Genomic DNA, 15,218 nt, shown 5'->3' with positions numbered 1-15,218 from the left:
TAAGTAATACAAAGAAAACCTAATGCCGACAGTCCTCAAACTATTCAATGAAATTGAAAGGGAAGCAATCCTTCCTAAGTCATTACTGGAAGCAAATATTACTCTAGTACCAAAACCTGAGAAAGACCCAACTAAAAAAGGGAACTATAGACCGATCTCCCTAATGAACACAGATGCAAAAATCCTCAATAAAATATTGGCAAATAGGATCCAGCAAATCATCAAGAAGGTTATACAGCATGATCAAGTGGGATGCATCCCAGGAATGCAGGACTGGTTTGACATACATAAATCAATAAATGTATCCACCATATCAATAAAGGTAAAATTAAGAATCACATGATCATTTCTACAGATGCAGAAAAAGCCTTTGATAAGGTCCAGCATTCATTCATGATAAGAACTTTACAGAAAATTGGAATAGATGGTCTTTACCTCAATATAATAAAGACCTTTTATGACAAACCAACAGCCAGTATCATACTAAATGGCCAAAAACTGAAAGCCTTTACTTTAAAATCAGGCACAAGACAAGGATGTCCTTTATCACCACTCTTATTTAATATAGTACTAGAAGTACTAGCCGGAGCAACTAGACAAGAGAGAGAAATAAAAGGGGTAAGATAGGAAAAGAAGAAGTTAAATTATCATTGTTTGCAGATGACATGATACTCTACATAGAAGACCCCCTAAACTCCATTGAAAGACTCTTAGATATAATAAATAAATTTTGAAATGTAGCTGGATACAAAATCAATACTCAGAAATCAATAGCATTCCTACACACTAAGAACAAAATCACAGAGAGGGAAATAAGAGAAACCACACTCTTCACACTACTAAGCAAAAAAATAAAATATTTAGGAATTACTCTTATGAAAGAAGAGAAAGATCTATACAGAGAAAATTACAATGCACTGAAAAAAGAAATTGAAGGTGATTTCAGAAAATGGAAAGACATCCCCTGCTCATGGATAGCGAGAACAAACTTTGTGAAAATGGCCATTGTCCCAAACCTGTTGTACAGATTCAATGCAATCCCAATAAAAATACCATCAACATACCTTATAAATCTAGAGAAATAATTCCTAAAATTCATCTGGAACCCGAAGAAACCCAGAATAGCAAAGGCAATTCTAAGCAGCAAAGGCAAGGCAAGAGGCATCACAATCCCTGACTTGAAGTTATACTACAAAGCAACAGTAGTAAAATCAACATGGTACTGGAATCAAAACAGAGCTGAAGATCAATGGAATAGATTAGAAGATACAACCACAACTACAAACACACTCAACCACCTTATCTTTGATAAAAGAGCCAACCAGGTTCACTGGAAGAACGACAGTCTCTTTAATAAATGGTGCTTGAAAAACTGGCTCTCCATTTTCCGAAACCTAAAGCTAGACCCATGTCTATCACCATGTACTAAATTAAAATCTAAATGGATCAAAGATCTGAATATTAAAACAGAAACACTAAATCTATTGGAAGACAAATTGGGTAGAAACCTTGAACACATAAGGATAGGTAGAGAATTCATGAACAGGACTCGAACCACACGGGAAATACTTAGAGAATCAATAACTGGTACCACCTCTTATTAAAAAGTTTCTGTATGCCAAAAGAAGTGTCCATCATAGTGAAAAGAAAACCCACAAACTGGGAAAAGATCTTAGTGAACTCCCCCTCAGACAAGGGACTTTTGTCTAAAACATATAAAGAATTTAAAAATCTCAGATCCCCAAAATTCAAAGATCCAATCTAAAAATGGGCATCTGAGATGAATACATAATTCTCAGATGAAGAAATGCAAATGGAAAATAAATATATGAAAAAAATGTTCATCATCAATGGTCATTAGAGAAATGCAAATTAACACCACACTGAGATTCCATCTCACTCCTGAAAGAATGTCCAGGATCAAGAAAACCAAGGACAAGAAATGCTGGAGAGGTTGTGGGAAAAAGGAACTCTCCTACACTGTTGGTGGGAATGTAGACTGGTACAACCTTTGTGGAGGTCAGTGTGGAGATTTCTCAAAAAGCTGGGATTAGAAGTCCATTTGTTCAAGCTACTCCACTTCTAGGTGTATTCCCAGAAGAACTGAAAGCATCATACCACAGTGATATATGTGCACCTATGTTTATAGTAGCACAATTTGTAATCGCCCGACCTTGGAAAAAACCCAAGTGTCCATCAACTGAGGAATGGATAAAAAAGTTGTGGTATTTGTATACAATGGAGTATCACTCATCTATAAAGAAGGATCACATTGAGGTATTTATCAATAAGTGGTTGCAGCTTGAGATCATACTCATAAGTGAAATAAATCAATCTCACATGTGTGAATACCGAATAGTTTCCCTAATGTAAGTAATGATTCAAATATATAAAAGTAGGTGGTAATCATGATTCCCCATTATGTGGCCTTGAAGCCTTATAAAGTTTTCACATTAATTGGAATGGCTTTATTCTGGGTTGCTTGATATTATTGCCTGTGATGAAATGAACAGCTATTTTGAAGAAAATAAGTCATCTTAATTGCTAGTGCTGATTTAATATCATCTTGTTTTGAAGCCCCACCAAACTATGGCTCTTCTGTCTCCATTGGTTTTATCATGATGTATCTTGCTGAATTTTAATATATGATAGTATAAACAAAAATTGTTATAGGCAAAGAGATAATATAAAAACCATTGTTTATTTTCTGTTAGTTGGTTCTAAAAACCCTGCAACGCTTTCATCCACTGTCATCCACTTGAATGGTTTTACACTGACTTGATATGTTTGAAGCTGTTATATATGAAGTTATAGTTAAATATTTCAAGGAAAGACACTATGGCAAATACTATTAAACCGGGTTATTTGGTGGTGAAGCACTAGGTTGCTGAAACTGTCATGCTTTGACCTATACTGCTATGATGTTATGTCCTCTTTTATCTCAATCTCTTCCTTATCTTTAAAAAAATTTAGTTATTTTTTATGATTTTTTAATTAAGGGGAAAAACAAAAACAAATAGCAGGATATATTATAGTAACTTTTTTTTTTGATTTCCTATTAACTTGATTTGAAGTCCTGTAATACTCCCACTATTTTGTTTTGACTGATTAGACTCTGTTCCGTTCTGTATGATAGTATCAATTTTGAAGGTATATGTAAATATGAAGGCAATAAGATTCATTTATGATGCCCATTCTGGTTTGACTATAATCTTCTTTGGAAGTCCTGTAGTGTTTACAAGGTTTAGGTTCTATTGGTGTTGTTCTCTACTGTTTTGTTCAACTTTACAATACCTCTTAAGATAGACAATTCTTTTTAAGGAAGCCAGAGGCATTATGGTAACCATTGTCGATAACCTTGTACTCTGTTTTTACATCATGTGCTATGTGTATCCTTTGTTTTGACTCACAGCTTTGTTTTGCCATATTTGACTTTATTGTCTTCCAAAAAAAAGTAATAAGAACTAAGGAGTAATAAAACCCAAAATGTGTAAATTTTGTTGTAAAAAAGAGAGGAAAAAAAGTGCTCTAGAGTATACAACTGCAAGTGTTTTTAGGGGTGTTAAATAGATGCCCATATTAATGTTTTTGGTTGGACCACTGAACACAACTGTTTGCAGTCTCACTGTTTGAATGTTCACTTTGTATGCTTTGATACTGTGACTTGAGCAACTGTCTCTAGAATGATAATTGTAATTTATTAACTGGTGATTTCTTACTGGTTTTTTTTTGTAGTTCTGTATTAATTGTATCCTTACAGTGCTGTGTTTTGTTTTTCTCTTTTTCCTTTTAAATAAAATTTTTAAAAAATGGTGAAGCTTCTCCAAGTTGTTATAACATTCTGTAACCCCATATAACACCTTTCCTGCTGTCCCTTATCCTTGCCAAAAATGTTCTTTCCAGTATTTGAGATTTTGCCACTCTGAGCAACAATATCTCATTACCACTTTAATTTGCAATATCCTAGTGAAATATGGCACAAACATCTTCTCATATGCTAACTTGCCATCTATATATCTTCACAGGTAATGTATACGTTCAAATTTGAGTTGTTCATTGTTGTATTGTTAAATTTTTAAGACAAATTTATAAGTTATTATAACAATCTTTCATTAGATGTACCTTTTATGTAGAAATTCTTGCAGTATGTAGGTTCTCATAACATAATCTTTCATACAGCAGATAGTTTTAATTTTTATGAAATTCATTGTATATCTTTCATGTATCATACTCCTTCTTTTATATTTAAAAACAATAGCTATTCTTAAACAATTTGGCTTTTCATATGTTGTTTTATAGGATTATTTTTCAACTTGTACCGTATGTTCAGATATTTCATCCATTTCGATGTAATTTTCTGATAAGGATGTCTTCTGTGTCGATTTTTTTCCTTGTTTCACCACCATACGCTATAAAAAATTATCTTCACTCCCTCTACAACTTTTTCTTCTTTGCAAAAAAAAAAAATTACTATATATATAATTCAATTGCTAGTTTCTTTATTCTGTTCCATTTATTTGTCCTCTTCTTTTGCAAACACTATACCTCACTGTTTACCAATACTGTGATTTGTTGATTACTCTAATTTATGGTAAGTTAAAAGTTGGATTTTTCAGTGATCTAATCTTTCTCTTCATTATTTATGCGATGATTATTCCAATCTCTTCATATTGGAACAAGTATTTAAATATAGTTTTTCAGTATTCACAAAACAAGTTACTGTTTCTTGATTGGGATTGAATTGAATCCATGAATTAATTTGCCAAAAACTGATATCTCAAAAGTTTGAGAAAGGGCTGGAGATATAGCTCAGAACAGTCCTTACCTGGCAAGCATGAGGTCACAAGTTTGCTTACCATACAAAAAACAGTTTGAGAAAACTCCACCCATACTATAGAATATTTCCACACATGTATTTGTTCTTGGGGATTGTTCATTGGAATTTTGTGTTTTCTCTCGATAGCTCTTTTTATGAATTTTTCTGTTACATACACATTTTGTCAGATCATGTACATATTCTGTATTTTTTAGTTCTAAAATAAATAGTAATATGACTTTAATATCATGGTCAATGTGTTCATTACTTGGAGACTGAAAAACAAATAATATTTTAAGTATTACTTTTTCTATAATTTCTGCATCCTTTGCACAATTGTTTATTCCTTCTAGAAGTTTCCCTCTTATTGATACTGTTAATTTTCTTTTCTTCTTGTATTAACTAGGAATTTCATTACAGTATTGAAAGGAGATTTTAAAATAGGGTGTCCTTGTCTTGTTTTTGTTCTAAACAAAAAACTGTATTTCTAACCAAATGTAATGTTAACTTTAAAATCTTTGTAGATACTGAACATTTCCTCTTTATTTCTAATTTATGTTTTTAAACCATGAATAAGTATTGGACTTTGTCAAACATTTTTTTTAACAGATCGATGTGATTTTTTTTATCCTGCTGAGGGGAGCAATTACTTTAACTGATTTTTGATTACTGAGCGTGTCTTCCATATATGAGACAAGTTGCACTCGGTTGTGCTGTATAGTTTACTAACACATTCCTGGACTCATTTTGCCAATATTTTATTCATTGATTTTGCATTGTGTTCTTATAGTGATGTGTAGTTTTCTTTTCTCATGATGATTTTGTCTTATTTCAGTACTAAAGTAGTTGTGACCTCCGAGAATAATTTATAAAGTAGTCTCTCTGTTTTTTATTTTTTTCTGATATTGTAGAAACTGGAATAACTTGAACTTTAAAAATTTAGGAAAATTGACTGATTAACCATGCAAGACTAGTGCTCTTTAATTTGGAAGATCACTGCTTATTGGTCAATAAATGTGTGTGACATGACAATTGGCAGTAAGGAGCAAATTGTACATAAAAGGGAAACAAAGCTTTGTTAATATGGAGAGGAAGAGGGTTTGAAGGGAGAGGACAAAAATGGAAGGAAAAAAAGAATGCATCAAGGTATATCATGTACAGGCACAAATTACCTATGATGAAACTGATCATTGTATATGCTTAAATTATACCAATAAACTGTACTAATTTTCTTTAAAGGTTTATTAATTCACCTATTTATTCTTTTATGGGTTTTGATAGTGTCTTCCAGTAAGTGGGTCATTTCATCTAGAATGACTAATGTATCAACCTGGAGTTGTTTAGAATATTCCTTTTATCTTGTTCATCTCCACTGGACTTTTAATTAGACACTTTACTCATTTCTAATGCTAGTGATTTGTTTCTCATGCCTACCTCGTTTTTTACCTTGGTTATATGCTCATCAGTCTTTCACATATTTTCAGAAAAATAGCTGAAAATTATTTTTGGTGATTTTCCTCTCTTGATTTCTTAGTTTTAGGTTTTTTTTTTATATTTGCTGTAATATTTATTATTTCATTTCTGCTGCTTTAGATTTAATTTCCTTTCCTTTTGTCATTTTAATTTTCACTCTTCTAATTGGTGTGAAAGAATATCCCACTGTGATCATTGTGATTTTATGTTTGATTTTCCTAATAACCAATGACGTTTAATTTTCTTTCAATGCCCCTTGTTGGTCCTTTGTATATCCTGCATTTATGTGTTCTTTCAAGACTTTTTTCTCATGTAGTGATGGGTTGTTTCCCTTAGTATTACTGCTTTTATATTATTAAAACTCCTGATGTATGTCTTATAAAATATTTATGGTGAATTTTTGAAATCTCTCAATTGTCTATTTGCCTAATTTGTCAACTGATATGGACTTTTTGTTAGTACATGTTTGTAATTCACAATGTTTACAATAATCTTGGAAATGGTTACATGTACATATCACAGCATCTTTTTTTAATCTCTTCAACCCCCTTCCCTTACCTCTCCCCTCTGGTTACATATGTCCTTTTTTCACACATGTTGGTATTATTTTTCTTATCTCATGTTATGGCATGCAGTGTTTATACTAACTGAGGTTATTAGGTTCATGAACATGACATATCTTTATCTTTATTATTTCTCCTGCTTACCCTCCTCCTCACCCCTTTTGTAAATCCCCTCAGACCACTTCCATGTTACAAGAGACCATCCTGCTGTCTCTATCTCTCCTCTATCATTTTCTTTGTAATATGCCTCACTTAGATAAGAGACTCCATACACTATTTAAACTTGTGTGCCTGCTGTATTTCATCCAATATTATGTTTTCCAGGTGCATTCAGTTTCCTACAAATGTCTCAAATTTTCCAAACTTTATAGCTGAGTAGTAGTTCATTATATTTACATACCACATTTTTAAAAATCAGTCATCTGTTGCTGGTTATAAAGGCTGCTTCCAGAATTTAGCTACTGTGAATTTTACTTCTAAAAACATTGGTTTGCAATTGCTGCTGCAGTATGAGGACTGAAACACTCTGGGGAAGGTCCCAACCAGAGGACAGTTGGGTTTCAAAGGAATTTCTGTTTCAGTTCATTGAGAAATATCCATATTTACTTTGATAATGTTTTTACATTCCCACCAACATTCCCACCAACAATGAAAAAGCATTTGTTATTGTTCTGTAAGAGCATTCATACCTCCACTATTTGCTTTCTTTTCTTGCTATTTTTGTTTTTGAAATCCTCCAAATCCTATTTTTTAAAACTTCGCTTATTTTATGACCTGTAGATGATGGCTCAGGCACGTAATTAACAGACCTCGAACAGCCAGTGAACTCTGACCAAATCCCCCAAAACGCCTCCTCTCACTTAATTAGCCATAGAGAAACAAGAATTAACCTGAAGGCACTAAAATGCCTAGTGCCTATGATCTGCGTGAATTAAGCAGATGTTGTGTAAGAAGGTCTTGTAACAAATATATATATTCTCACAAAGAAACAGAGGAATCATTGCCAGCCAACCAGTAGCCAGCAATTTTAATGGCAAGCTGACTGACTGCTGAAGTTTGAAGTAAGTATGACTTTTTTCTGAAACTCAGTGACCTGCGGGTAAATCTTTTTCTTGCCATAAGAGTTTCATTTCCTAATGATTGCCATTCTTTCAGCAGATGGAAGTTTAGAGATGTCTTAATTTGCATTTCTAATACCCAGAGATACTGAGCAGTGTTGCAAAAATTTGTTGACCATTTGTTTGTTCTTTTGTGTAGTGTGTATTTTTTCTCTTGCTCATTTCTTGGCTGGGTCTTTAGTTTTAAGTGGTTTATTTTATTTTAATTTTTAATTCTTTGTATAGCCTAGAAATTAGTCCTCTGACAAAGTAGTAGCTGGTAAAACTTTTCCCATACTATAGGCTACCTCTGCATTCTCCTGATTAATTCTTTTAGTGCACAGGGGCTCTTTGTGATATAACATAGATTCTTACTTTGCTTTCTTTTGTGATTGAGGCTCAATTTAAAAAAATCTACTTGTGTCTTCTAGTGTTTTACCTACTTCATCTTTTAGAAAGTTTAAAGTAATGATATTAAGTTAGTATATTTTACTTTTAATTTATCTATTAGAGATTTTACTTTTAATTTATCTATTTTCATTTTAACTTAATATACAATGCAAATTAAAGGTCTAATTTCAATCTTCTGCAAACAGATACCTATTGTCCCAACATTAGGCTATCTTTCTTCCAACACATAGTTTTGACTATTTTATCAAAGATCAGATAGCTGAATGTGTGTGAAGTTTCTGTATTCCCCCCTTTGTTCTAATGATCTACATTTGTTTTTGTTCCAGTATTACACTAATGTTTTCACAGATGCTTTGTAGTATGGCTTGAAGTCCAGTATTTCCATGCCACTTCTTTTGATTTCATTTCCCAGAAATATTTTTGCTATTTTGGATCACCTCAGGTTTCATGTGAATTTTAGCAATGGTTTTTCTAGACCTGTAAAGTCTGCTGTTGGTATTTTGAGTAGGATCACTGAAAATATAAGTTATTGAAGTATGGACATTTTGACAATATTGGTTCTGCTGATCCAGGAGTAAGGGACATCTTTGGATTTTTGAAGATCTCTTCAGAGCACTGTAATTTTTTTTTTCAGATGAACACATTTCTTTAAACAACCTACCATGTTTTCCTCCCTCTTCTTTCATTTATTTCATTTTAAAGGAAAAAATAGCTCAAAACATGGTAGGGGGTAATAATAGTTGATATATCTCAAAATTTTATCTTCAAATCAGTTACTAAGAGTACAAGGTATCTGCATTTAATTGTCTAAATAATATTATCACAAACCCTTTTTTTTTTCAGTGAACTGAAACCCTTCTTTTCAGTAAATTGTCAAAGGCGAGTTCCGATCTGAGTTGATTAATCCCAGTGTGATGGTTTTAACTCTACGAGAAGGTAATGAATAATCCTTGACAGCCTGCACCTTAGTTCACCTGAAGTTCAGAATTATTTCTGCCTGTGAGGATGAAACAAGACCTTTCCTCAGCATGCTACTCTGTGCTCCATCTGGCTAGAACTTGGTTCCCTGTCAGCTCAAACTTGGCTCCGTGGCTGCCTAATAACTCGAACTCTGCTCCATGACCCCTACACTCAGAGCCAGCAATTGATCTTGGTTCTGAGTTTAGTAGGCCCCTCTACAAGATTGTTCCTGGCCAGTCTCCCTCTTCTGAGAAATGTCTGGGCCAGAATGAGTCACCAACCACTGCAGTCTTCTGCATCCACAGTTCTGTTCCACTGGAGTGTTTCTCCACGGAGGTCTCTGATGTTGCCAGGAACCTGTGTGTCTCCAAACTGGACCTGCTTCCTCCATGCATTGAGTCAGAACCAGGGAGAATGCTCCGCTTGCCAGTGCCTCCTTCACTAAAGTCTCTTTCTTCACTCTCACTTTGGGTTTCAACTCTCATATCAGGTCCTCTCTGCTCCCAAAGGATCCACTTTTCTCTTTTTCTTCTCCTTTAATTACTACATTCCAATATCTGGACAACAAATCATGTGGAAGCTCTATCTCTGGCGCTCACCATTCTGCCATCTTCCTGAAAATTCCATGAGTCTGTTTTATCTTTTTTAATCTATTTTGCCATATAACTATTTATAATCTTTGCTTTCTTTTTTGTTGTTGGTGGTGGATTCTTTTTTTTTTTTTTTAACTTTTCTGACTTTTTTGGTACTGTGTATTCATTGATTTTGCTAATTTTCTTTGTGCTTTTATCTGTGTCCAATTCATTGCTTCTGTAGTGAATATTCTTGTTAAGGATTTTCTCTAGATCTGGTTTAGTATTAAAATATATTCTAAGCAGGTCTTTTTCATAGAAAAGTCTTTTTTCTGCATCTGTAATTTTGCTGACTAAATTTAACTGGGTTGGAAGTTACTTACTTTAATGTCTTCAAATGTCTTACTCTTAATTCTGGTCTTCACTATTTGTGCTGAGAAGGCTGCTGTGTCTCTAATTGGTTTCCATTTATGAATATTTTTCTGTTTTTCCCTACCTTTTGAATTGTGTGCTTTTTGCTGAATAACTGGATTGAATGAAGATTTGCCTTGCTGCATTTCTTTCACCATAATTGTTTAATATTCTATAAGGAGAGCATATTTGTGTTTTAAAACATTTTTTTGTTAATTTGGGACATTTTGTTCCATAATTTGAGTAAATGTGTTAGAGAGGCCATCTTACAATCTTGAAGACATTCTCTAACTAAAATAACCCTTAAATTTGTCTTCTTGATGCCAGTTAGTAATTGTTGGATAGTCTTCTGCTGTTATTTTATCTTTTTCTTTTGTCATGTTTGAACTCTATTATAATTCATGATTTTGTCCTCAATATCAGAAGTTGTTTTCCCATTATTTCATCAATGTATAGCTTCTATACACTTTTCTTATTATAGATATTTTTGTGTGAGATCGTTTCTTGAATTTCTTAAACATATATAAAATCAGTCATTCAAATTTTTAAATATTTTAGTTACCTGGCCTAGTTTTTTTTAACCATGAAATTCACTAAGGGTATATTGAGCACAATTACTGTGAATTTTTGGCTCATTTCCTCTTTCAACTAACCTACTTTCTTCATCCCTTATAAGAATATGTCATCAATTTCTGTAACATGTTAATTGCTTTTTCTCCTTTTTTGGCCCCTTGTTTTACTTTGGGAAAGTTTGGGGGGAGAGCATTAAGAGGTCTTGTGTTTTTCTGTTTCTCCATTCTCTTATTTATGTCTCTGTTATCTGTTTATTTATATACCTATGTACATCCTTAAAAGTTATATAGGGCTCTCTCTTTTTTGTTGGTGGATTACTGTAGATTGGGGATGAGAGATAAATATCTGTGGCTTATATCAATATTTTTAGTAAAATGTTGCCTCCCTGTGAATAACTTTAACTTTGTCTAGTGCTCATATTACTCCATAATTTACTTTCAAATATTTGCATCTGTCCCTATGTTTCCCTAGAATAAATGTTTCTAATTATTATAGGATCCACAGATTTAATGTTGGAATATTTCCACATGATACTTCTTGAAGTCATTCTCAATATTCTGTCTATTCTGCATGCATGAAACACACACAGGTCTAGGCATGATCATTGAGAACAGGCTCCAGTACAGGCACAGAGGTTGGCAGGCAGGACCAGAGTCACGGAAAGGTCCAAAGCAATAATGAAAACAGAAGTGAGCAGTTGGTAAGTTAAGTAAACTGGTGTTGTTTTTGATCATGCAGAACAGAGGTGGGTAGGTTCTCAACAGCTCAGGGAGAACTTAGGGCAACAGAAGACCAGACTCAGGCACACATCCAAAGGCCAAGATCAATTCTAGACCTAGTGCAAGTCCCTCTGCAAACTTGGCCAGAGTACAGAGCTCATTTCTGGGATTCTAGTTGTACACTACCACAGAACTGTGGCACCTGAGGAATTTCACTACTTTTATTTTTCTTTGATTGTATGATTGGTTTCCTTTTTCTGTTTGATTGGATTTTGTTTCGTTTTGTTTCTGCAGTACTCCTGATTCCTTTCTTCTTTATTTTTGCACTGTTTAAGTTTCTTATATTTCCTTTTGTTTTCTTCTATCAGTATTCTTTCTTTCTTTCCTTGACTATGTCGATTGATTTTGTTATCTTCATGTGTGTGAACGTTGTCTCTTCTCTTTCTGCTAAACTTCATTTCTCCTTCACTTTCTCTTTCACTCCTGTGTGCCCCAATTTTCCCAAAAGAATAATCATCTCTTCCTTACAGCCTATCTTCTACTATGTTTGACCCTATTCATCTGTCTGTCTTGTCCTCTATCCCTCTTAAATAAATCCCTCCTATTCCCTGAAATAGAAAATATTCACTGCATTATGAGAAAATCACTGCATACAAATTCTTGCATATATGTGGAATTTTGTCATGAAACTGTAGAATTTGCTTTTTTGGTTAAAAGTGCAGGTTAGTAGTTATCACATTTTTCACTAGCTAGAGTGTACTTGATGCTATTGTTATTGCTAACTGTACTAATTTAGACAGAATGACATGCATGTTTTAATCAGCTTTTCTCCCTTTTATGTTGACACTGTGATTGTATAAGGTCATTATGATTATGACAGTGAGTATCAAAGAACTAGGTGCAGAGGCAAATAACAACTTCTCATTCTTAATACATTGGTAAGGTAGATTCTTGGGATCAACATACAAACCAAGGACCAGGAACACTTAGAAGACATCCCTGAGGAATAGAAATTTTCTAGGGAAGCCACAATACTAGCAATAAAATGATCTAGCAAAAGAAATCAGCAAGCATTAACTCAGGAAACAAAATAAAACAAATAGAAAATGACAAAGAGCAGACATGAAATAGAGACCCACACTTACGTCCATTCAGAACAAATCCAGAGCACAGTGAATAGAGGGAATCAGAACCCAGCAATGACACTTTTGAAATGATAGCAGCAGATGTGAGAAAATAAATTAAACAAGCTATAGAAATCATCTCTAAATCTAAAAAAGAAATGATGGTCAAATTTGAAAACATTGTAGCAGACAAACATAAATATTAGAAGAAAGTGAGAAAGTGATGGAACCCATGAATGCCCAACATAGGAAAAAAATGGAATCCATGAAACCTATCCCATCAAATCCAAGAGATTAAAATCTACATATAAATTATGCACAGTAGATTGAAAAAGTCAAAGACTGAATATCAAATCTAGAAGACATCATTGCAATAGGTGACCATGAAAAGAAAGATATTTTTTTAAAAAGAAGAGACTATGAAAAACCAACCCAACAACCTGCAAGATGAAGCAAAAATGATCAATAAAAGATTTATTTAAGTCAATGAGAAAAATGAGAGGCAGCAAAATTGCTATAAAAAATCTTTTCACGGAAATAATGGCAGAAATCTTCCTAACATAGATAAAGAATTTCACATACAAATAAATGAAGCATATGAATGTAAAGTAGCCATGACCAAGATAAATGTACACCAAAGCGTACAATAATGAAGTGTCCAGAAATTCCGCAAAAGAACAAAGATAAAAGACACAAATCACGTAAGAAACAAATCATCTACAAGGAAGAACCAACAGAAATCACAGCAGATTTCTCAGTACAAACTCTCAAGTTGAAGAGAGCCTAAAGTATTCCAATCTCTAAAAGAAAACAACCTCTACCCAAGATTGATGTGCCCTACAAATCTATTTTTCAAAATCAATAGATAAATAAAATCCTTCTGTGACAAATAACAACTAAAGTAATTTATGGCCAAACTAGCTCTGCAGAATGCTCTGAAGAAAATATTAGAAAGAGAAAATGAAGACCACGATTATAAGAACTCAGTAGATATAAGCCACAAGGTAAGGAAGAAATTAAAAAGAGGAAAAAAGAGAGGAAACCAACAACAGGAAAGTAACATGAGAAAAAAATTATATGTGTGTTATAATGATTGTAATGATTGTCAATTGTAATTATTTAATTCACCAATCAAAAGTAAAAGACTAGCAGAATGGCTCAAGAAGCAAGATCCAACAGCACACTGCCAACCTGATGATAAAGAGGAATGAAAAGACACAAATTCAAACGGGGATGAAAAGGGTGAAATCATAACAGATCCTGTGGAATTCTAGATCATCAACACCTACTTCAAAAACCTGCACCTGAATGAAATGGAAAGCAAAGAATAAATGGATGTATTTCTAAACATGCATGTATTGTCACAACTGAATATGAAGACATAAAAATTCTAAATAACCCAGTGCCAGTCAGTGAAACTGGAAATGTAATTAAAAATTTACCAACAGGGATAAAGGAGAAAAGAAGAAAGGTAAAGGAAAAAAATGTATATATACATAAAAGATACCTAAAATAACCATACTACTAATTTCATTTATTTTATTGAAAAGAATAGTTTGCACTAATATTGTTTGATGAATTTTAAATTCTTATGTCTTATAATATGCACAACTACTTTCAAGATAACAATATGCAATATATTAACCATTGTTAATTTTCTATTATCTTGCTTTGAAATTCTGTATCATTGTTTTTATTGATTTGTTCTCTTTAAAGTTAGAAAAATAAAATTTACCAACAAAGAAAAGGCCAGGTCCTGGTGCATTCACTGTTGAATTCTATAGAAATTTAAAGAAGAATGAATGCCAATTACATTGAAACTCTTCAATGAAACTGAAAGGGAGACAATACTTACACAATTGTTCCTCCAAGCAAGCATTGTCCTGATATCAAATCCAGAGAAGGACCGAGCCAAAAAAAGAGAATACAGGCCAATCTCTGTAATGAACATTTATGTTAAAATTCTCAATCAGATACTAGCAAATAGAATTAAGCAAATCATTAAGAAGATTATATGCCATGTCCAAGTAGGATTCATTCCAGTATAGGAAGATGGTTCAAAATACACAAATATATAAATTTAATACACCATATTAACAGTCAAAGTAAAAAGTTACATAATCATCTCAATAGACGCAGACAAGAGAAATAAATAAAAAGAATAAAGATAAGAAAGAAAGAATTTAAGATATTTTGTATGCAGATGAAATGTTATCCTACAATGAATACCATTAAAGATCAACCAAAATAATTATAGATTGAAAAATGCAATAGTGTGGATGGATATAAAATCAACACCAAAAATCAGTAACATTCCTTACAGAAACAATGAACTCATTGAGAGAGCAATTAGGGAAACTACAATCTTCTAATAACATCAAAAATTGAAATAATTAGTGATCAATGTAACAAATGAAGTAAAATATCTGTACATTGAAAATTACAGTAATCTGGAAAAAGAGATTGAAGAGGTTATCACAAAATGGAAGGATATCCCTT

The sequence above is a fragment of the Cavia porcellus genome, unplaced genomic scaffold (assembly GCF_034190915.1).
Source record: "Cavia porcellus strain 051 isolate PalLab524CR breed Dunkin Hartley unplaced genomic scaffold, mCavPor4.1 scaffold_20, whole genome shotgun sequence".
NCBI classification, from domain to species: Eukaryota; Metazoa; Chordata; class Mammalia; order Rodentia; family Caviidae; genus Cavia; species Cavia porcellus.
Note: the sequence above shows the minus strand (reverse complement) of the source record.